The sequence below is a fragment of the Canis lupus genome, chromosome 33 (genome assembly GCF_011100685.1).
Source record: "Canis lupus familiaris isolate Mischka breed German Shepherd chromosome 33, alternate assembly UU_Cfam_GSD_1.0, whole genome shotgun sequence".
Lineage (NCBI taxonomy): Eukaryota > Metazoa > Chordata > Mammalia > Carnivora > Canidae > Canis > Canis lupus.
This window is the reverse complement of record NC_049254.1, coordinates 2,600,533-2,624,170: the sequence shown is the minus strand read 5'-3', so window position 1 is coordinate 2,624,170 and position 23,638 is coordinate 2,600,533. Positions and strand designations below refer to the sequence as shown.

General features: G+C 37.2%; 1 pseudogene; it reads right to left on the bottom strand.

Annotated features, from left to right (window-relative positions):
• Nucleotides 1-4,580: 4,580 nt before the first annotated feature.
• LOC100683796 overlaps nt 4,581-23,638 on the bottom strand; it is a 74,770-nt pseudogene continuing 55,712 nt past the window's right edge.

Below are 23,638 nucleotides of genomic sequence, written 5' to 3'. Positions count from 1 at the left end.
CTTGCATTCCCACCAACAGTGCAGGCGGGCTCCCTTTTCTCCACATCCTTGCCAACACCTGTTGTTTCCTGTACTGTTAATTTTAGCCATTCTGACAGGTATGAGCTAATGTCTCATTGAAGTTTCAATATGTAATATTTCCCTGGTGATGAGTGATGTTGAACATCTTCTCACGTGTCTATTGGCCATCTGATGTCTTCTTTGGAAAAATGTGTATTCATTCATGACTTCTGCCCATTTCTTAACTGCATTATTTGGTCTTTGAGTGTTGAGTTTAGATAAGTACTTTATAGATTTTGGATACTAGACATTTATCTGATAAGACATTGGCAAATATCTTCTCCCATTCTGTTGGTCTTTTCGTTTTTGTTTTGCCTTTTTTTTTTTTTTTTTTTTAAGATTTTATTTTTTCATGAGAGACAGAGAGAGAGGCAGAGACACCGGCAGAGGGAGAAGCAGACTCCCTGCGGGGAGCCTGAAGCAGGACTCATTCCCGGGGTCTCCAGGATCAAGCCCCAGGCTAAAGGCAGCGCTAAACTGCTGAGCCACTGGGGCTGCCCCAGTTGTCTTTTCGTTTTATTGACTGTTTCCTTTGCTGTGCAGAAGCTTTTTATCTTGATGAAATCCTGATAGTTCATTTTTGTTTTTGTTTCTCTTACCTCTGGAGATGTGTCTAGCAAAATGTTGCTGCAGCCAAGGTCAAAAAGGTGTTCTCTAGGATTTTGATGGATTCCTGTCTCACATTTAGGTCTTTCATACATTTTGAGTTTATTTTTGTGTCTGGGGTAAGAAAGTGGTCCAGCTTCATGGTTCTGCATGTGGCTGTCCAATTTTCCCAACACCATTTGTTAAGGAGACTGTCTTTTTTCATTGGATATTGTTTCCTGCTTTGTTGAAGATCAATTGACCATAGAATTAGGTCCATTTCTGGGTTCTTTATTCTGTTCCATTGATCTATGTTGGATTTGTGCCAGGACCACACTGTCTTGATGATTATAACTTTGTAATACAGCTTGAAGTCTGGGATTGTGATGCCACTGGTTTTGGTTTCCTTTCTTTTTAAAAATATTTTATTTAAATTCAATTTGCCATCATATAGTATAACACCCAGTGCTCATCCCATCAAGTGCCCTCCTCAGTGCCCATCACCCAGTCACCCCATCCCCCCAACCACCCCCTCCCCGCAATCCATTGTTCGTTTCCTAGAGTTAGGAATCTCTCATGGTTTTTCTCTCTCTCTAATTTTTCCCACTCAGTTCCCCTCCTTTCCCTTATCATCCTTTACACTATTTCTTATATTCCCCAAATGAATGAGACCATATAATGTTTGTCCTTCTCCGATTGACTTATTTCACTCAGCATAATACCCTCCAGTTCCATCCACATCGAAGCACATGGTGGGTATTTGTCGTTTCTAATGGCTGAAGAATATTCCATTGTATACACAGACCACATCTTCTCTATCCATCATCTGTCGAGGGACACCGAGGCTCCTTCCACTGTTTGGCTTTGTGGACATTGCTGCTGTGAACATTGGGGTTTTCTTTTTCAGGATTGCTTTGGCTATTCAGGGTCTTTTTTGGTTCTATACAAATTTTAGGATTATTTGTTCTAGCTCTGTAAAAAAAAAGTTGATAGTATTTTGGTAAGAATTGCATTGAATGTGCAGATCGCTCTGGGTAGCATAGACATTTTAATAATACCTGTTTTTCCCATCTATGAGCATGGAATGTTTTTCCATTTCTTTGCATCTTGCTCAATTTCTTTCATAAGTTCTATTGTTTTCAGAGTACAGATCCTTTACCTCTCTGGTTAGTTTTATTCCTGGGTATCTTACGGTTTTGGGTGTAATTGTAAATGGAATCGATTCCCTTATTTCTCTTTCCCTGCCTCATTGTTAGTGCATAGAAATACAACTGATTTCTGTGCATTGATTTTGTATCCTGAAACTTTGCAGAATTCCTGTATCAGTCTAGCAATTTTTTTGCTGGAGTCTTTTAGGTTTTCTACATTGAGATCATGTCGTCTGCAGAGTGAAAATTTGAGTTCTTTGCTGATCTGGATACCTTTTATTTCTTCTTGTTGTCTGATTGCTGAGGCTAGGAATTCTAGTACTATGCTGAATAACAGTAGTGGGAGTGGACATCCTGTCTCGTTCCAGCCTTAGGGGAAAGTCTCTCAGTTTTTCCCCATGTAGGGTGATATTCACTCTGGTTTTTTGTTTTTGTTTTGTTTTTTTATGGCTTTTACGATATGGAGGTATATTCCCTCTATCCCTACATGGTGGAGAAATGTTTTGTTTTGTTTTTTCTCAAGAAAGGATCCTGTATTTTGTCAAATGCTTATTCTGCATCTATTGAGAGGATCAAATGGTTCTTGTCCTTTTGTTGTTGTTGTTGTTGTTGTTATCAATGTGGCATATCACATAGATTGATTTGTGGATATTGAGCCACAAATGGAAACTTGGAAACAGGAATAAATCACACTTGGTAGTGGTGAATAATCCTTTTAATGTACTATTGGATCCTATTGGCTAGTATCTTGGTGAGAACTTCCGCATCCATGTTCACAAGGCATATTGGTCTATAACTGTCCTTTGTAGTGGGGTCTTTGTCTGGTTTGGGGATCAAGGTCATGTTGGCCTCATAGAATGAGTTTGGAAGTTTTCCTTTCTTCCAGCTTTTTGGAACAGTTTAAGAAAAATAATTCTTCTTTAAATGTTTGGTAGATTTCTGCCAGGAGGGCATCCAGCCCTGGATTCTTGTTTCTTGGGCGATTTTTAATGACTACCCCAATTTCTTTGCTGGTAAGGGGTTCAAATCCACATTTTTATGGTTTAAGTGAAGTCGTTTAGATCTAAGAGTGAATTTGTTTACGTTGAAGAGGCTATTTCAGAATAATGTCAACAAAGTTGTGTCATTGAGTGCTTATCAATATGAATATATGAAAGATCAACTATGATATAATGGACATTGAAACTTTAAATACCAAGAATTTGTGAGAATTCAGTGACAGTGTTCAGTCTGGGAGGGCTACCCTTTGCTGATCGAAATAGTTCTCCAAAGACCTATGGACATAAGCTACTGCTGCGGCAAGCCTAATCCTTCTCAAAGTGGTGAAGATTTGCCTGTACAAACCCCTTTGTTCAGCTAGCATTGTGCTCTAGCAATAAGGGACTTATTTGTGTGTGTGTGTGTGTGTGTGTGTGTGTGTATGTGTGTTGGCAACTGGACATGAGCTCTTGGTCAGCTAAGCCAATACCCAGAAAGGAACCAAGTCACAGAAAAATATATCTCAACTCAATTTGGACTTTATTTTTTTTCCATTATCCCCATACCTGGAACAGTAGTGTAATTAATCTATCATTGGCTTGAGGTATATTTTCCGTTTATTAAGAGATATTATCCTGTATGTTATCAGCACATGAAATATTATTATTACAAATTTAATCCCCTCAGTGAATCTGTATTAAATAAATTATTGGCAATGATAGTCTTGGTCTCTGAGCATAGTTTACCATGAACAAAACACTTACTCTTTGTTTTTCAAATACCCTTGTATTTAGAAGTACACTGAATGTAACAATAATGAAAATAACAATGAAAGAATACAGTGATGACTTACTAAAATAGATTTTTTTCTGATAATCAGTACATAAAGATATATTATCAGCCTGGCCCATTAAGTTACTAAATAGCCAATAACATTTTTATTGAATAAGTTCTCCCTAAAAATAAATAAATGAATAAATAAGTTCTCTCTATCTAACAAAAAACAAAATTGCCGAAAAACTTATATAATTTCTTGAATCCTAATTCAGAAACACTGATTTCAAAATGCCAAAGTGATCATAACTCCTATGACAATATTTGGAGATAGAGGGATGAAGATAGGAGCTCATATTGTGAACAAGAAGGAATCATCAGGTAAAAAACCTGGAAAATCTTCTTTCTGACCCCTTTTGCCTGAATTAAATACAGCATCTTTGGCAGAGGATCGAGGAACAGGATGGGCAGGAGTTCTGGTCCTTACTTTTTTCCTCACTTTTCTCCATGAGCTGCAAATTGGTGGAAGGAAAGGGGCATCAGTACATAGTTTATTGTTCCTGATGTCCCAGGATGCACAATAGCTGACCCAGAGGGTGGCTTTCTCCCCCCCCAAGACTGGACCTCCAGTTCCCCAGCTAGAGGCAGGTGCTCCTCAATGGCCGTGGCGGGGTGAGTCACTGAGCATCTCCTGGGGGCCACAGTTTGAATTACAGCTGGAAGTGTCTGTGCCACAGGCGCCATGCCTTGAAGCCTGGAGCAGAACTTCTCTGAGACATGTTACGAAATACCTGCTGACTGGAGACCAGTAAGTAAGGCTTCGGTCCTTTGGTGCACTTCCATCACCTCCAACAGGAGCACCATCTTTTCTTTAGACCAAACGGTACATTTACTATATTTTGCACAAATTATCATTAGTTATAGCATTAACTTGTTAGGCATTAGCAGGGAGGAACTAAAATAGTATCCTGCTATACCTTCTTTTTTGTTTTTTTCACAAATAAGAATTTTTTGTCACAATTTAATGTCTGAATTTTAAACAGATTCTTGGATTGGTGGTTTATATCTATCAGCTTCTTCCACTTTAGCACCAGTCTCATCCCCAGTAGCTTTTCCAGAACTACTACCTTCACCATGAAGCTCCATGAGTTTTCTCAATTCAAATTTGGGCTTCTTCAGCATTTTTGCTTTTCTAACGAAAGACATTATGGAGTGGATAAATAGACTGACAGCTTCTTCTATATCTTTTCCGATGCTGTCTGGAATCAATTCATTGATGACTTCTTTCAAGTCATTTGTCGGCCCCTCTCGGGCCATGATTTCCATCATCTTTTTCCAAATTTGGCAGACCTGTTGGTGCTGAGCATGAGAGGTCTTCTGAATCTGATTATTGTGTTCTTTTTAGTAAATCCAACACAAAATAGATGAAACAAATAACCATTGGTAGTCTTTGCATCAACATGAGCTTCAATCATGGTCTGCCACTTTTGACCATGGAGCACATTTTGTCACGGGTAAGATCCATGATATGGAAATTAGTCAGGCAGTTTTTGCCCTGCACATCCTGAGCAATTAGTTTGAATTTTCTAAATGCAAGTTCATCGCTCTGCAGATTAGCAAGGCTTCCTTCAAAAAATACAACCCTTGTGGGCAGCCCAGGTGCCTCAGTGGTTTAAGTGACACTTTCAGCCCAGGGCCTGATCCTAGAGACCCAGGTTCGAGTTCCACATCAGGCTCCCCACATGGAGCCTGCTTCTCCCTCTGCCTGTGTCTCTGCCCTTCTCTGTGTGTCTCTCATGAATAAATAAATAAAATCTTTAGAAAAAAATATAACCCTTGAGATCATAGATGCAATTTTGGTTCCTTGAGTTCTTGTGAGTAGTGTTTTTCCAATATTTCGTATAGAACATGTGTGCCTTCACATCATACCAATCTTTCTTAGAAAATGGGTCAACCACTTTCTTCTTGGCTCCCTTTTTGCCACCTTTCATAAGGCTCCTGTTCTTACCGACACCCTTGGTACTGCTCTGGGAGCCAAAAGGGCTTTTCCTTCTGATGGAGACTACAAAATGCCTTTTTGTCCTATTCATCTCATCCTTGAATTGTTAGCCACAATGTGGCTGCCAGGTGGGCATTGATGCCCACTTTCTTTATTACTTGGGGATCTGTTTTTTTTTAAAGATTTACTTATTTATTCATTCATTCATTCATTTTTTCATTCATTCGTTCATTAATGAGAGACACAGAGAGAGGCAGAGACACAGGCACAGGGAGAAGCAGGTTCCCGGCAGGGAGCCCGACCTGGGACTGGATCCTAAGACCCTGGGATCACACCCTGAGCTGAAGGCAGACACTCGACCACTGAGCCAGCCAGGCATCCCAATTACTTGGGGATCTTATCATGCTTCATATTCATTAGAATGTTTGATATTCCAGATAGCAGTCAGTACCGGGTCTCGCTGCTAACCTCCACGCTCAGCTCTTTCCCTGTCCCTGCTCAACATTTGGTCTCTCAGCTTGGTGCTGTGTGCCTGGCATTTGTTCCTTTCCTTTTATAACCCTGTGAATTGCATATGCATACCTAGAGGCCTGCTAGCAACAGACCTATTTTGACAGAACAATAGAATAAATAAATTCACTTTTGAGTTCTTTATATCATACTTAATGCGTGGGCTTAATGTTGATGCAGGAGCAAAATCCCAGACAGGCACCTCTTTGGAATTTGATGTCTATGAAAAATGAAGACTGTGGCTTAGTGGAGGCGGTAAAGTGAGGGGAGGGTGCAGAGCCTGCAAGAGGAGAGGCTGGCTTGAGAAGATGGGACTGGAGGGAGGGCTTGGAGAAGACGCCGGTCAGCTGGAGTCTGTGACACAATGAGATGGAGCCTGCAGCTTCTAGGATGGTGGAGCCTTGGAGGAAGGGCAGTGTCCCTACAAATGCCTACAATTGCACACTGTCCAGCAAGGCAACCTAGCCCTCCAAGCGGCACTCCCCTGGCTAAGAAAAACAGAACAGAGACAAAAGACTCTCAGGAGATCTTCCCTTCTTCTTCAGTGGGCAGATCAACATAGTCCAAGCAGCAGAAATATGTGCAAGAAGGAACATCCATAATCTGAGCTAGTGGGGACTGGAAGTGCATATCTGCACATACATAGATTAACAAAGTTTAGCTACTTTCCAGAAAAAAGAAAATCATAGCCTGTACTGGGTAGATTGTTTTGTCAGGCATGTGCCACACCCATTTGCTTTCAAATATAATCATTTTGTTACTGTTGCTGTGAGCTGGCCTTAGAAGTAGGCATCATTTAATATTTAATAAAATATTCCCCCTCCTGTGGTTACTTTTCAGTGATATTTTGGTAAGGAATTTTATCTACAAGACCACTTCTGAGAGAGACGTTTAATTCAACTGCTTCTACTTCAGGCTGTGGTCTTTTTTATCTGGAAACTCCTAAAAAAATACCTGAGTTTGAGATATTATTTACTACATTGTAATATTAATGTAATATAGTTATGTCAGGGCACCTGGGGGGCTCAGTTGGTTGAACATTGGGCTCTTAATCTTGGCTCAGGTCTTAGTCTCAGGGTTGTGAGTTCAAGCCCCGTGTTGGGCTCTATACTGGGAATGGAGCCTACTTAAAAGATAAAAATAAATACATAAATATATAAATAAAATTGTATCAACCTTGCATGCCACACTTGTGTTCTTTTTTTAAAGGATTTATTTATTTGAGGGAGAGAGAGAGAATCTAGAGCCGACTCCCCGCAGAGTGCAAAGTCTGAGGTGAGGCTCAGTCTCACGTCCTAGAGATAATGACCTGAGCCTAAATCAAGAGTTAGTTAGATACTGAACGATGGAGTCACCCAGATGCCCCAACCAGCTCTGTGTTCTTAATTCACACGAGCCTCTTGTTATTTTCCATTTTTATATATTATTAAATGTATAGTTTTATTTGTATTACAAAGAAAGGCATTAATTTAATATTTCCTAAAGCCGTATCTTATTGTCTGCTAACTGCTTAGAAAAATTACATATGCATTTAATCTAAATATAAATTAATGTAGAATATATCAATATAATATCCATTTAATTATATATACAATTTTGTATTAGCTATGCCTATATCTATGATTGATAATCTCCTACCTTATTGAATTTGTGTGATTCTAATAAAGGTGCAGGCAAAAAATTATGCGAAAACATTTTAACTGACTTTTTTACTTATTCTGTTTTGGGTTCATCATCAAATCAAGCAGAAGGTGCAGAGACTTCCATACAACCCTGCCTTCACATATGTACAGCCTCACTCACTCCCAAAATCCTTCATTAGAGTCGTACATTTGTTACACGTGAGAACCTGCACTGACATATTATCAGCCAAAGCCCATAGTTTACATTAAGGTTCATTCTTGGTTTTGTACATTCTCTGGGTTTGGGCAACCGTGTAACAACATGTATGAACCATTATTGTACCATACAGAGTAGTTTCAGTACTCTAAAAATCCTCTGTGTCCTATTCATAGCTCCCTCCCCAGTGACCCCTGGCAACCACTGATTCTTTTCCTGTGTCTGTAGTCTTGTCATTGAGTTGGAATCATTAGGTCTGCACTCCTTCCCAAACTACTTTTAACGCTTAGCAATATGTATCAATACACGTGTACTTAGTAATATGAAATCTCCATGTCTTTTCATGGCTTGAAGCATATTTATTTTAGCACTGAACAATATTCCACTGACTGGATGTACTACAGCTTATCCATCTACTGAAGGACATCTTGCTTGCTAGTTTTGGCATGATGAACAAAGCTGCTATAAACCTCTGTGTGTAGGGTTTTGCGTGGACAAAGGTTTTCAACTCTTTTGGGTAAATACTAAGGAGCACAATTTTATGGGAAGATATGTTTAGCTTTATGAGAAACCACCAAACTGTCTTCCAAGATGGCTGTACCATTTGCATTCCCAACAATGATGAATATGAGTTGCTCCCCATCTTTACCAGTGTTTGGTGTGGTTAGTGTTTTGGATTTTGGTCACTCTAATAGGCAGGTCTTGGTATCTCATCATTGTTTTAATTTTCAATTCCCTGATGATATATGCTGTTGAACATCCTTTCATATGCATATTTGACATCCATATATCTATTTTGGTGAGTTGTCTGTTGAAATCTGAGGTCATTTTTAAATTCGGTTGTTTCTTTTCACATTGTTGGATTTTAAGAGCTCTATGCATATTTTCCCTATCAGTTCTTTCTTACATATGTCTTTTGCAAATATTTCCCCTCAAACTTGGGGCTTTTCTTCTCATTATCTTGACAATATATTTTGCAGAGCACAAGTTTTAAATTTTAATGACATTCAGCTTATCAATTATTTCTTTCATGAATTTGCCTTTGTAATTACAAAGGCAATACCCAAGGTCATCTAGATTCTTTTCTGTTATCTTCTGAGTTCTGTAGTTCTACATTTTATATCTAGGTCTATGATTATTTTGAGTTAACTTTTGTGAAGGGTATAAGTTGTGTCCAAATTCATTTTTCACAGGCACATGGCCAGTTGCTCCAGCACTATTGGCTGAAAAGACTATCTTTATTCCTTTACACTGCCTTTGCTCCTTTGTCAAATATCAGTTGCCCATATTTATGCGGGTCTATTTCTGGGCTCTCTATTCTGTTCCATTGATATACTTACCTATTCTTTCACCAATACCTTACTGTCTTAATTACGGCAGCTTTATGTTAAGTTTGACATCATGTAATTTCAATCCTCTGACTTTGTTCTTCTTCAACATTGTATTGGCTATTCTGGGTCTTTTTCTTCTCTATGTAATGTAGAAATAGTTATCAGTACCAACAAAGTAACTTGCTGAAATTTTGATTGACATTGAATTAAATCTATAGATCTAATTGGTAAGAACTGATATCTTGAGTCTGCTTATCCATGAACACAGAATATTTCTCTACTTATTAAGCTCTTCATCTATATCTTTCATTTTATAGTTTTATGGTTTTCATTTTATAGTTTTATAGTTTTGTTCATATAGACCTTATATATGTATTGTTAGGTTTATACATAAATATTTCCTTTTGGGGGAGTGCCTATGTAAATGGTATTGTGGTGTTTTTTTTTTTTTTTCATATTGTACTGTTCATTGTTGGTACATAAGAAAGTGATCTCCAGGAGTTTTTCATTGATTCTTTTGGATTTTCTATATAGACAATCAGGTCCCCTCAGAACAAAGAGTTTTTATTTCTTCCTTCTCAATCTGTGTATCTTTTATTTCCTTTTCCTGTCTTATTGCATTAGTCAAGACTTCCAGAAGGATGTTGAAAAGCAGTGGTGGTGACAGGGAAAGTTTCAAGTTTTTCACCATTAAATATGATGTTAGCTTTAAGTATTTTGTAGGTGTTCTCTATCAAGATGAGGAAGCCCCCCCTCCTTCCTACTTTGCTGAGAGTCTGTATCATGATTTTTTTCAAATGCTTTTTTTCTGTATTATTGATATGCTCATGTGATTTTTCTTCTTTAGCCTATTGATGTGATCATTGATTTTTGAATGTCGAATGAGCCTTGCATAGTCAGGATAAATCCCACTTGGTCATTGTGTGCGATTTATATACACCTGTTGAATTTTATTTGATAATATTTTGTTGGGGATTCCTACATCTATGCTCATAAGATATATTGACCTATAGTTTTCTTGTAATGTCTTTGTTTTGGTGTTAGGGTAATGGCAACTTCATAGAATGAAGTAGGGGATATTCCCTCTGCTGAGATTGTAGAAAATTGATATAATTTCACCTGTAAATGTTTAGTAGGATTCACAATGAACCTATCTGAGCCTGGTGTTTTGTTTTTGGGAAGGTTATTAATTATTATTTCTATTTCATTAATAGATATAGGCCTATTCAGATCGTCTATGTCTTCTTGTTGGGTTTTGACAGACTTTGTCTTTCAAAAAATTGGTCTGTTTCATTCAGGTTATCATATTTGTGGGCATAGAGTTGATTATAATATTCTTTTATTATCTTATAATGCTCTCTACTGTTCAAAATGTCTCATTTGGGGATAGTTTTTACAGTTACTGAGGCTATTATTAAATTTAATCAATACTGTTTTCTAATCTCATACATTCCTTGCAAAATTGCAGTGAATAAAAACACACTAAGTGCACAATATAAGAAAGAATTAGAGCATTTAGCCATTTCCCTTTATTCCATAAAATGACAGAAGCATGAAGGCAATATTAGGGTGTTAAGAATGGTCCTTATGTCACTCATCAAAAAATATTTCTATTTTCCTGTTTGATGAAAGTTTGTAGTTAATAAACCTGATTTAAGAGTCAGCAGATTATTTGCTTGGATTTTCTCTTTCTCAGGTTTCCCATAGAATGGAAATAGCAAAGAATTCTTCCCTGTAGCCAACTGTAATTGTTTTAAATGATATGAGAAATTATAAAGAAAGGGTTGTTTTTTCTCATATACTTCATGTCATCCATTAAATGGCACATGCTTGATAACCATAAAATTGTATAGAGGACACTATTATTTCTCCACAGTTTTAATTGAATAGCTAAGTATTAAAACCACTATTGCAAAAACTTAATTTTTTTCTTATGTATCAAAACAATGAGGTATTTTCATAATGCCAAATAATTCTCTTTGCCTATTTTCATTTGTTCCCTGAAATATTTCTTAGCCTTCGGTAGGGAGTATATTGAAGAAAAACCTAGATTATAGTTTCGGATCTTGAAGTTAATAACATCTTGTAAAATAGTTGACAAAACTATTGGTCATGATTTCTTCCCTATTTATGGGGCCATTTCAGGGCAAGAGCCAGAGAAATCAGGAAACATCAGGGAGAAAGATCAATAGTAATGACATTAAAGAAAGTCCTTCTGGGAAGTAATATTAAGACAATAAACCCCAATTAATTGGAAAAATTCTTATAACTGGGCTTCCAAGGATGTTAAATCTTTCATTAAAATATTTTCTTACATCAGCTTTAAAATAATATTCTACAATTTTAGAACATTGCACATTTCACAGCACTATAGAAATGAGACAATCACCTTTGTTCCACAGCACATGTATGCACACGTGTGCACACCCATACATACGTATATCACACATATTACATACAGGTTTTCCTCCACGTCCCCCTTCCTCCCCTAGTGAATAATACTGGCTGTCTTGAATACTACAAACCTACAGCCTTCAAGTTTAACTACATGTGGGGAGAGAACTCTTGACCTTACATAGCAGCACTGTGCAACAGAATTTTCTGTGTTGATGGAAACATTATATAGATGTGCTTCAAGACTGTAGCTGCTAGCTTCATGTGCCTATTGGGTATGTGGAATGTGGCCAGTATGACAGGAATAGAATTTTTAATTTTGTTTAATTACCTTAATTTAAAGTAAAATTTATACAGTGGCATGTAGCTGGTAGCTACCATATTGACAGAAAAATTTATAGACTCTAGACTTCTGTTCCCTTTGATTTCCCCAGGAGTGAGTTTCTGCTTTACTGCTCTATCACTCTTGTGCTTTACTCACTACTCTTTAGATTAGCTCAGGGAGTTTTAAACAAATCAACTTTTTAGCATCACTCTGATTATTTTATTGTTAATCCAAGGTTCAAAATAATTGCTGTAGCTGAAGTGTGTACTCACAAATCTTTCCTTATCTCTATTAGTACAGGTACAACCATTTAAACTAGAAGTTTTTCAAAGCTTTGCTATAGCAGGATGGGAATAGGCCCAGGGGATATATCCATCCCAATCAGTAATTCCCAAAATGTGTTTAGTGGGACACTAGATCCATAGGATGCTAGTAGAAGTTTTGTTATCAATTAGTCTGGGATATTTGTGGTAAAAGAAGTCAAATGATTTTCTTTACTGTAGGATTTCTCAGAGAGTATAACTGCTAGTGTGTTAGGAAATTCTAAGAAGGATAAGTTGTGCCAAGATTGCTTTTCTCCCAAATTACTTGCTCAAGATGTTCTGTGGGCCATTCTTCTAGAGTAGTGTTTTGCCAATTAGACTTTGGAAAACAACAATATTGATAAAGTAGTTTATGAAGTAAAGATATTCTCCTATTGCCAACATTGGAAGATCAAAGTTGATCTTACTATGGGAACTGGCAAATTTATTTATTATATTTATACCAGTTTCTTTTTAGCTGGCTGTATCAGTAGACATTGTGTGATATTCAAATTATTGGTTTCAAGTGAGGGCTCGAGAGTCAGATGGCCCAAATTCTAATATTGCTCCTACCATCTTTAAGAACTGTGAAGAATCTGAAATTTTGCTTTCCTTGTAAGCTAACAAGTTAGACACAGTGTCATAGATGCTGGCAGAAGGATTAAACCCTTTAATCACAAACGGATTTATTATGCAAGGCACAGCAGGCATCATGAACTCCGGGTTCATATTGGTTCCTCTTGACCCCAAGTACCATGAGTGTTATACACTAAGGCCCAAGTGGATGCTACATGCAAAATATCCTGTATCAGAATGAGGCACTGAGAGCTTAGGAGGCCTTTATCTTATGAGTGGTCGTTGTGATACATGCCCAGTCTTTGCCCTGTAGAGAGACATTATCTTTGTTTTCCTAGACTGAAAACAAATCTGCCTTCCTCTCTGTAAGAAGACTATGATATTTCTATCTTCCAAGCCTGTTTGCTACACTGTCATCATTGAATAAATAGTCTAGAACAAAAACTATCAACACTTCTCCACAAAAAGTATGGAAATTCAGAAGACTGATGGAGAATTGTTTTCTGACATTATTCACTAGCTGATTTACATCTCTAAGTTTCAATGAAAGTAACAATTGAAGTAAAAAATCACGTCCCCCTCAGTGAATTAAATGAGATTTTTCAATACTAGTAAATAAAACTCAGCTCAGCAAATAAATAAACAAATAAATTTATAAATAAATTTATTTCTGTAAAATTTTACAAGGCAGTTTAGTGCTCAGTCTTCCAATTTTGTTTAACAGTTTTAATTTATTTATTATCAAATAATTATATTATTTACATTTTTATCAAAGATAAACTGTTGTTTTCCTGTTCTGTAAAAACTCCAATTCAGAAATCCACTTTTCTTCCTTTTTTCTTCCCATTGTTTCCCAGATATGACCCAAAATCCTGAGACCTTCCATGTAGCTCTGACATCAAAAAGATGTATCTTGCCTAGAGTTTTCAGAACTCATCCATTGTGGTTTTATCTAATTTTTGAAATCCCCAATTGTTCTCAGATATCAAAATCTATTGTGTATTAGTCCATGAAAATGCAAGATGAAGCCATGAGTTAAGAATCACAAGTGGTCTTCAGAAACTAAAAAGGGCAAGGAAATGAATTCTCCCCTAGAATTTCAGAAGGAACACAGCAGTGTTGATATTTTAATTTTAGGACTTCTGACCTCTAGAACTGTAAGATAATAAATTTGGATTGCTTTAAGCTGCAAAATTTGTGGTAATTTGTTAAGAGTAGCCATAGGATATTAATATTGCATGTTTGTTTGTAAGCCCTGTCCAAGGGCATGATAATAATAGGGTAGCTGGGCTTTAAAAAAAAATTCTCCAACTTTGTCCTTTAATTTCATCTTACATTCCATATTCCATAAAGGAGAGGTAGAGAAGAAGCAAAGAATCCAGATATCTTCAACTTTAAACTCTATTGTGACAGATAAGAAGATAGTCCATTCGGATCCTATTCAAAGTAGGACTGGTGGAAAGGGCTGTTCTTGGTACAACGTGGCAGTCCAATTATTGAAATACTCACTGGTAGTGTGTTCTGTTGGCCTGAGGGAGAAGACTACCCTGGTCAGTGCCATGATTCAAACATTTGAAATATACAAGGTAAATAATAGACGTAAGAACTGAGGAATTAGATGTTGTTACTAAATTGAGTTGATGCTTTAGCTAAATAATGAAAAGTTGAAAGCAAATACCTAAGAACTGGAAATTTAGTGTGAGGAACAGAGAATTTGGAAACAAAAAGGAGCCTTATCACAGGCAGCTGACAAACGGAAAAAGGTGAATGGAAGCTTAACAAACCCTATATTAATTTTATATAATTGTGCTTTTAATAAAAAAGAATGTGTATTTCCATAAGTTTACATGCAGGAGTGTACAATATTGTGTGTTTGTGTGTGTGCATCTAAGGCACACAGCCAACTTTGAATCTGCTATTTATAGTAAGAAATATTTGATATGATCATGACCATCAAAATTGGACCTACTATAGTAATAAAAAGTCTCAACAAAACTATGAAATGTTAAAAAAAGAAAAGAAGCTGAACATTAAAAATCATCAAATGTTGAACTGAGGTAGGTCTGTTAACCCAAATTCAGGACCCTATTTAAGAAAACTCAGGACCTGACACGTGGTTTTGGAATATTGATGTAGATGTATCTGAAGATTTTCACTCCTTGGATTTGTCCGGACCACCTGAGCCTAAAAAATTGTTCTATCCACCCACACTCTTGTTAAGAGTTAGTGCTTGTTTCAGGAAGAAAATACAGATTTTTTTTGTTCTCACAAGGCCCCTTCCAGAAATGCCACCATCTTTTTCCCTGCAGGCCTATAATTACAGTGAAGTAGCTGCATATCTCAGCTAAGCCATGCTGGGACTAATAGGGCAGCAAAGATATTACCCTAAAGTAACTGCTAGAATGAGAAAGCATTTATCACTAGGAACAGTGAGTCAGGAATCTGAGGATGCTGGTTCAAAGGAACTAGAACGGAAGCCTGGAAAAAGGGCAGTTTGTTGACTTGGGGCACTAGCTTGGTATATAGGATTTAATTTAATGACCCCTAGGGCATGGCGCAAACTTGGTGCTAGGACCAGGTCTAGAAGCTTAGAAAACATAATGGCCACAATGAGTGAGATTAAAATGCCTAAATTGCCAGAGCAGAAAATAAGGGATTAAAGGCCAGGGAAAGTGGACATACTGGAATGAATATACCAAATGAGGTCTGAAGATTACGTGAGGTCACTCAGAGAATTATGAGAACATTCAGAGATTTATGTTCCATGACCTTAAAGATACACCATTCACCCAAGGCTATCAGAAATACGCTCCTGAGAAAAATACTTAGTAACAGGCCTCATTAAGAACTTCAGTTACAGCTTCCCACAGTCAGGTCATGTCAGGGCTGATGGGAGAGAGGCTGTCTCAGAACTTGCTGAAAATAATGGGAATGGTGATACGGTCTCCAAGCAATAGGAGGCAGGTGGTGGTGTTGAACCACCAAAAACCAGCAGGTTGTATACATCATAATGACAGACAAATTTGGAATGGTCCCCTCGGGTAAGGGCATCCAACACATAAAGAGTCATGAAGATGTTTCAAAGACAACAAGGGTCCAATAAATGACAGCCAACAAAGGTACCACTTCAGTGGTGTGTGTGCATGCGTGCGTGTGTGTGCGTGTGTGTGTAGATGATGAACACAAAGCTGAAAGTAGTCACTCCAATAAAAATTATAATACCTTGCCAGTTTCCAAATCTAGATAGATTTTCAAATCGCAGCCAGAACCCACTGCCTGAACAGATGACCTGATGATCTGCAGAGGAAAACCTGAAATACCATAGCCAGTATAATAATCCCTCCAGTCCTTCCTCAAAGGGATCTATGGCTACTCATGTGGATGACTCTACGCTGGGCTCAGAGGAATAAACAGACTTTCAAGGATTATTGGACACAGGATTTAGCTGACATTGATACTTGAGGACTTCAAGCCTTATCATAAGTCCCTCTTAGAGTAGGAGCATTTGACGAAGTGCCAAATGGTGAATTAAGTTTTGGCTCAATTCTAGTTTACCATAGGTCATGTAGGACTGTCAATCCAAGCACTGTTCCCAGATGCTATTTTTTAAAGAATAACACCGTTCACAGTTTTAGTAATGCCCACATTGGCTCTTTGGGCAATGGCATAAGAGCTATCATAGCAACGGAGGCCAAGTGGAAGCCTCTGAAACTGCATGCCCCTCCAGTCAGGGGAGAATAGTACTGCCTTTTGGGAGTGAGAGGAAAAATAAAGATGAATGCACTAAAGATCCGAGAAAACAAAGGAAGTGATTTTTATTAAATGTCTACTTAATTTACCATTCTGGCCCCCGCCCAAATTGAATAGATCCTGGAATATCAGTTTAGACTACTAAAAGTTCAATTAAATAGTAGGATCAATCACAGCTACCACATTGGATAAAGGTATTGTTACTAGGGCATATGAATACAGCTTCAGGTACATAATATGCAGTCAGTTTTTTAAGGCTTTCTAGTCCATCCCAGTCAAGAAAGGAAATCAGAAATCATCCACACTCACATAGAATGCACCACAATATCGACTGGATTTTGCCCCCTGGCTAACCATTCTATTCTCTATTTCCATCTATCACAGAAAGATGTAGATTATCTGAACATTTCATAGAATATTATGATTGATTACAATGATGGTCTGCTGATTAGGCAGGATGAGCCAGAGGTAGCTATCTGATCTGGTCAAATTACATGTGCTTCCAAGGTTGGGAGGTAAACCCCACAAAGAATTACAAATTGAATGTTTTACCCACAAATTAAAAAAAAAATTAGAGGTCCAATGACCAGGGATATGCCAATACTTCCCCATTCCAAGCAAAAGACAAATTACTGCCTCTTACACCCATTACCTACTAAAAACAACACCCAATGCTAGGAAAGTCTCTTAAATTATATAGATAACATGCTCCACACTTAGGAATAATCTACTGACCCAGACAAAGGATTACATGAGAGGCTGCAAGTGTGAACAAGATCTGGAACAGGAAAGGTCTTGGCACCAGGTCCATACTGCAGTGCAGACAGTTCTGACACTCAGACTATCCAGTTTACCATATTGCTGGAGGTTACAGTGGTGGAAGATGCAATGTGGACGTTATGGCGAGCTTCAGTGGAAATCATAGGCCCCTCAGTTTCTGGAGTAAGGCCATGTCATCTCTATTAGAGAATTACATATGTTTTAAAAAAGAGTAACTTGGCATACTGCGGGACCTTGGTAGAGATGGAATGTTGACCATAAAAAAAAAAAAAAACAAAGAAACTACTTTATAATGAAGAACATGAGGATGGAGTTCCATGAATTTGGAAACCATAAGCTAAATTCAACATCAACAAGGTGGTACAATGAGAACATCAGAATTTCCTGGTATAGGGGTAGCTGAAGTAACATCTCAGGGTCAATCCCTGAATGAATTGGGTAAACAATTATAATTGTGTTATAATTGTGTTGCTATAACAAGTACAGCAACTCTGACCTTAAAAATATATGGGGATCCCTGGGTGGTGCAGCGGTTTGGCACCTGCCTTTGGCCCAGGGCGCGATCCTGGAGACCCGGAATCGAACCCATTTCAGGACCCCAGTTCATGAAGCCTGCTTCTCCCTCTGCCTGTGTCTCTGCCTCTCTCTCTCTCTCTCTCTCTCTCTATCATAAATAAATAAATAAAAATTTTTTTTAAAAAATATATGGTTACCAAGCACTCAGAATGTTAAGGAATGGGAATTTGGGTCATACCATGAGGTAATCCACCAAGATCAATAGAGGTGATACCTCAGGGTGATCAATTGTGGATAATGATGAACACCTCAACCTCAAGACCAACTGCAGAGAAGTCTCCAGTCTCCCCCATTCCAGGTTTCTCCCCAGAATTAGGTCCACCAGGAAGCCCGGGGGGCTCAGTGGTTTAGCGCCACCATAACCCCAGGGCATGATCCTGGAGACCCAGGATCAAATCCCACGTCAGGCTCCCTGTATGGAGCCTGCTTCTCCCTTTGCCTGTGTCTCTGCTTCTCTCTCTCTCTCTCCATTCTGTGTTTCTCATGAATAAATAAATAAAATCTTTAAAAAAAGGAAACAAAGAGGCCCCACCGATGTTTTAAAAAGCTGCTCCCTGAACCTATGTGACAAAGTGAAGCTACATAGTTCAAAAGGTGGACTGTACAGACATGGAGATGAGACATTCATATCCCCCTGTGAGAGAGAATTTGCTGCCCACTTTTGATGAGTGTGACTGACAGCATCTAGCTCTTTGCTCATACACGGCTCACCTTAGATTTTAAGGTAAAGTCCTATATGTTCCAGAATGGCCTTCAATCAATGATGGTGCAAGGTCTTGGGCAAGAGTGTAGCCATTTTTTCTCCACACAGGACTCCTCGAATGCATAGGCTTTGCTCTGTTGGTCCATGCCAGTTTAGCAAAGACTCTGTAGGGTCAGCAACCAGGTCTGACAACTACCCATAACCCTACCTGCCTCCTCTTTCCTTCCACAGGTATTTCTCACCTATGAGAATAAATCTTTCACATACCTAACTTCAGCTTGGCAACCACTTTCCAGAAAACTCAGCCTGCTTCAACTAGTTAATCTCCATACTTGTTCTATGTAATTAAGGAGAGATCTTGCAGAGGATTATACTAATATCATCATATTGCAACTAGGTTAGTAGGAAGCCATGATGTGGGAGTCGCAACTGCGACATGCAGTTGTCTAATTATGGGGGCCAAATCCACATTCTAGTATGGAATAGGCATGCGTATGTACATGTGTATATTTGTGTGTATGTGTGTATGCACAGAAAGAAACAGAGTAAAAGAGAGATGATAAAGTAAAATATTTTAGTAAGCCTCATGATGTATTATCATATTGTCAAAAGAGGATAAAAAATAACAAAAGAAGGATTTATGATTGAATAATCAAGCTATTAGTTTTCAACTTGCTAGGTAAGATAGTCATAATCTCATAGCTTTGTATCAACAGCCGTCTTTGAGTACAGAAGAGAAAAAATAGTGCTCATGATTAACACCTACAAATTGAGAGAAGTGTAAATTTAAAGCACAGCAAATACAGGAAAAGAAATATATTCTGATTTTAACTTGATTCCATGAATCATTTTGAATAGAAATTTGTAATTTCCAAATAGTTGAAATACAAATTAATACAAAACATTATTTTCTAAGGTAATTAAAGAGCCCTTAATGTTGAGCATTAGACAATAGAAAACTGATTTGAAATATGCTAGGACTGAGTGCTTATTCTTCATATAAAATGAAAATATAATCTCTTTTGTCCTCCCATAGCTATGATGATAGCATAATTTATTACACTCAGAAACAGCACATGTTCACCGAAATTATGCCCTTTATAGTTTTGTTGGGCATTTTATTGTGTCTTCAGGGGTATTTATCATTTCATGGACAATTGGCACTTCAAAAGGTTCAAACATTAACATTTTAATTCATCTGAAGACTTATTCCAGAAATAAGCTATATACAATCATGGGCTCTCTATTGCATCTTCCCTTGGCAACTGTCAACTTCAACATATAACTATCCTTTGTGGTTTTACCTTTTCTTGAAAATGGGTATTTGTTGTTTGATTATTTCAATAAAGACATTTTATTTGAGTTGTGGATTTTGACATTATCAAAAGAGTGAATGAAATTCAGTTTTGAACAAAAGCTTAGTCAAATCATTTCTGGAGAGTCAAGAATTTTGTCCTCTATTACATTAAAAAAATGAACATAATCCAGTTTGGGAACAAAGTTGTAAGGGTCGATATAAAAAGTAACTGTCCCTTACACATGTTCTATAATAAATAGTGTTTTACTTTCTAGAATTGGACAGTCCCATATTAGAAATACAAATTTTAAATGATAGGCTTCCTATGGATGAATTATTTTTGTCCATCGTCTATTGATTCATGTAGCTTACATTTATGACAAAGGACTCGAGGTGTTGGGCTCATTTTGTCATAATCAGAACAGAAAAAACAAAAACAAAAGACAAAAACAAAGCCGTAATTTACTTGAGTAAATCTAGCAGAGAATGGTGATAAAAGAAGGCTACTGATTAAATCGCTCTTCACTTCAGAGAAGACAGAGTTATTAATAAAAAGGGCAGTTTGGTGGACTCAAAAGGTAAATAAATCCTAGAATATGAAAGAAAGTGGTAAAATGTCTCTCCTTGGAAATCTTGAAGGGGAGAGAAAACATTTTTCCTTGGCTATCTTCAAGTTCTACAATTCTCTGATTGTGGGATGTCTGCGGTGTTCATTTCTTGAAGATGACTTGAGCAGTCCCCTCCTACCTTGGACAAAATGCTTCGTGTACACTACTTTTGAAAACGAATGAGCGGATTTTGTTTTTCAGAGAATTTTTAGGTTTACAGAAAGAATAAGTAGAAAGTCGAATGCCACGCACCCTCTCTCCTCTCCACCTGCTGCACACGCTTTCCCCTCTGACCGACGTCTTGCCTTAGCATGGTGCCCTTGTAACAACCGATGGAACAACACTGATATATTATTGACGCCCGTAGTCATATTAGGGTTCAGCTCTACGGGATTTGAAAAATGCACAAATATCACGTATCCACCATTACAGTTTCATACGGAATAGCTTCCTAAAAATCCCATGTTCCACCGATTCATCCCTCCCTGACAACCACTGATTGCTTTACTCTCTATGGGTTTTCTTTTTCCAGAATGTTGTATAGCTGAAATCATACTGTTCTAACATGGTTCAACTGGGCTCTACCCTTACAGTGCAGGGTCCTCCCTCCCTGCTTTGTGAATCGGTGTGCCTCTTAAAACAGAAAATCGAGACTCTTAAACAGCAGGTGCCTTATTACATATGTGATGCTTATATTTAAGAACCAACTTCTATAGGTTTTATCCAAATGGTTAAGGATACTAACGATAATAAATAGCATCAAGTTCTATCCAGCTGAGTAGATGTGAGTTTATTTGGAATTACAACCCAAATCAGGATGTGCCTTTTACACACTAGTGTGCATTTTTACTTGGTATTTTAAGCTATTAAGAATTGCTTTTAGCTCTTTTAGAACTGACATCTGTGGAAGAGCATACTTTTCAATATTGAATATCATACACAACCTGAAGCAAAATATTGCTGATATGTCAGCTACATGGTGCATAATCTTTCTCAATTTTGCTGTCTATAGTGGAATGCATCATCTAATTATTGTCGTGGTTGCTGTGTTGTTTTTTTTAAATTTGATCTGATTTTTGTTACAATTGTTTAAAATACTTCTTTACTCCCTGATTTTTTAATGTGATGGTTATGTGAGACCATGAATTTAATGGCCCCATAAACAAATAGCCACTTTTATGTTGTGCTCTATTCATAAGACCAAAAGAGGAAGCCTTTTGTGATTATCAGAAATTCAAATTATCCATTTCAGTCCATTAAAAATAGAACTGTGAGAGTTATATCTTTATCATTTTAAAAATATGGTTAAATCTACAAAATATAGAAGTGTTGTGGATGCTAACTTACATCCTGTTAATTAAATGAAATAGCTTCAGAAAGGCAGAACAATATTTTTTCTCTCTTAAGTCCATTCCTGAAAGGGATTCCTAGAAATTATGGAGAATTGAGACTAAAAATTAAAACTCTTTTGAGCAACACATCCTATACATTCCATCCCTGCAATGAATACAGCCAAACACTGCTTGGCATGGAGATAATGAAAAGAAAAGTTACAGTTAAAGTTACTAGTTATGTTTTCAGCACTGTGGGGTCTACATATATTGCCTTATTTATAATCTTCACATAAATTCAATAAAGAAAGACGTAGTATCATCCCCACTTTACAGAGGAGGAAACTGAAAACAGGTTTGCCTTTTGCAGACAACCCAGAAAGGAAGTCATATCCACACTAAGGCACTATTAGCACAGAGACCATACAGTGAAGTACAACAATGTTGCCTATTTGTTCTTTTAACAACCTATTTTCTTTATTAAATAAATATATTACAGAAAATATATTTTAAATAAATATGAATTTTTTCAAATGTTCTTTGTTTAAGATTTTATTTATTTATTCATGAAGGACACACAGAGAGGCAGAGACACAGGCAGAGGGAGAAGCAAGCTCCCTGCAGGGAGCCCGATGTGGGACTCAATCCCGGAACCCCAGGGTCACAACCTGAGCTGAAGGCAGATGCTCAACCACTGAGCCACCCAGGCATCCCCAAATATGAATTATTTCAAATGGATGTTACAGAAGTTATTATTCAATTTCAAAGCAGATAAGATAAACTGATACAGTCAAAGGAATAATATATCCTTTTAGAAAGCAGATTTTATTGACTATGCCACGCATTTTCACAGAACCTCTTTTTTAGAAGATCAGTAAAGCTTCCATTTTGCTCATCACAAATTCATTCCTTATTTAAAATGGCATTAGTCATATAATGCTTAAAACTTAGATGGTTGCACATTTTGTTAACTGCCTGCCTATTTCCAAGGTAGTGTTTTATAAAAGTCTAATTATATTTGTACAAGGTTAAAAAAAAATAAGAAATGAGCCTTGGAGGGTCCTTGACAGCTCAAACTGGGATTCTTATAAGAATGTCTTTTGCTGCTTCTTTTTTTTCTACAGAATTTATCATTCTCCCTCTTCCCTTTTTTGGATCCTACAAATGTTAGGAAGCTTTGTGATTCTATATAAACTTTTCTAATCACAGAATCACAGATATGAACGATTGTGATGCACTGTGCCAAATGCTCAGGGAGATACACAGATCTATGGCTTTGTTCCTGTCTTCAATGAGTTTATCACTCATTCAGCGAATAAACAAAACAGAGGTGACAGCAAAAGGCACATATGAGAAGTAAGCCATTATTCATAACTAGAGTCTGTGTATTTTATTCTGCAAAAGTCCAAATAATAAATATTTTAGGATTTATGGGCTTATATGGTCTTTTATATTTAACTTTTTTTATTTAACTTTTTAAATAAATATCTAGATCTAGATCTATCTTTAAAATAGATAAAATCTTTAAAATGAATAAAGATATATATGCTTATATATCTTATGATATATATAAGATATATATCTTATTTATATATATATATCCTTATTTTATATATATATATATGTATATATCTTTATAAGTACAAAAACTGTTCTTAGCTCTCGAGGTATTAAAAAAAAAAAAAAAAGAAAAACAAACAGAAAAACAGGTGGCAGGCCAGATTTGGCCTGTGAGCCGTAGTTTTGCCAATGTCTGGTCTACAGCACTACAT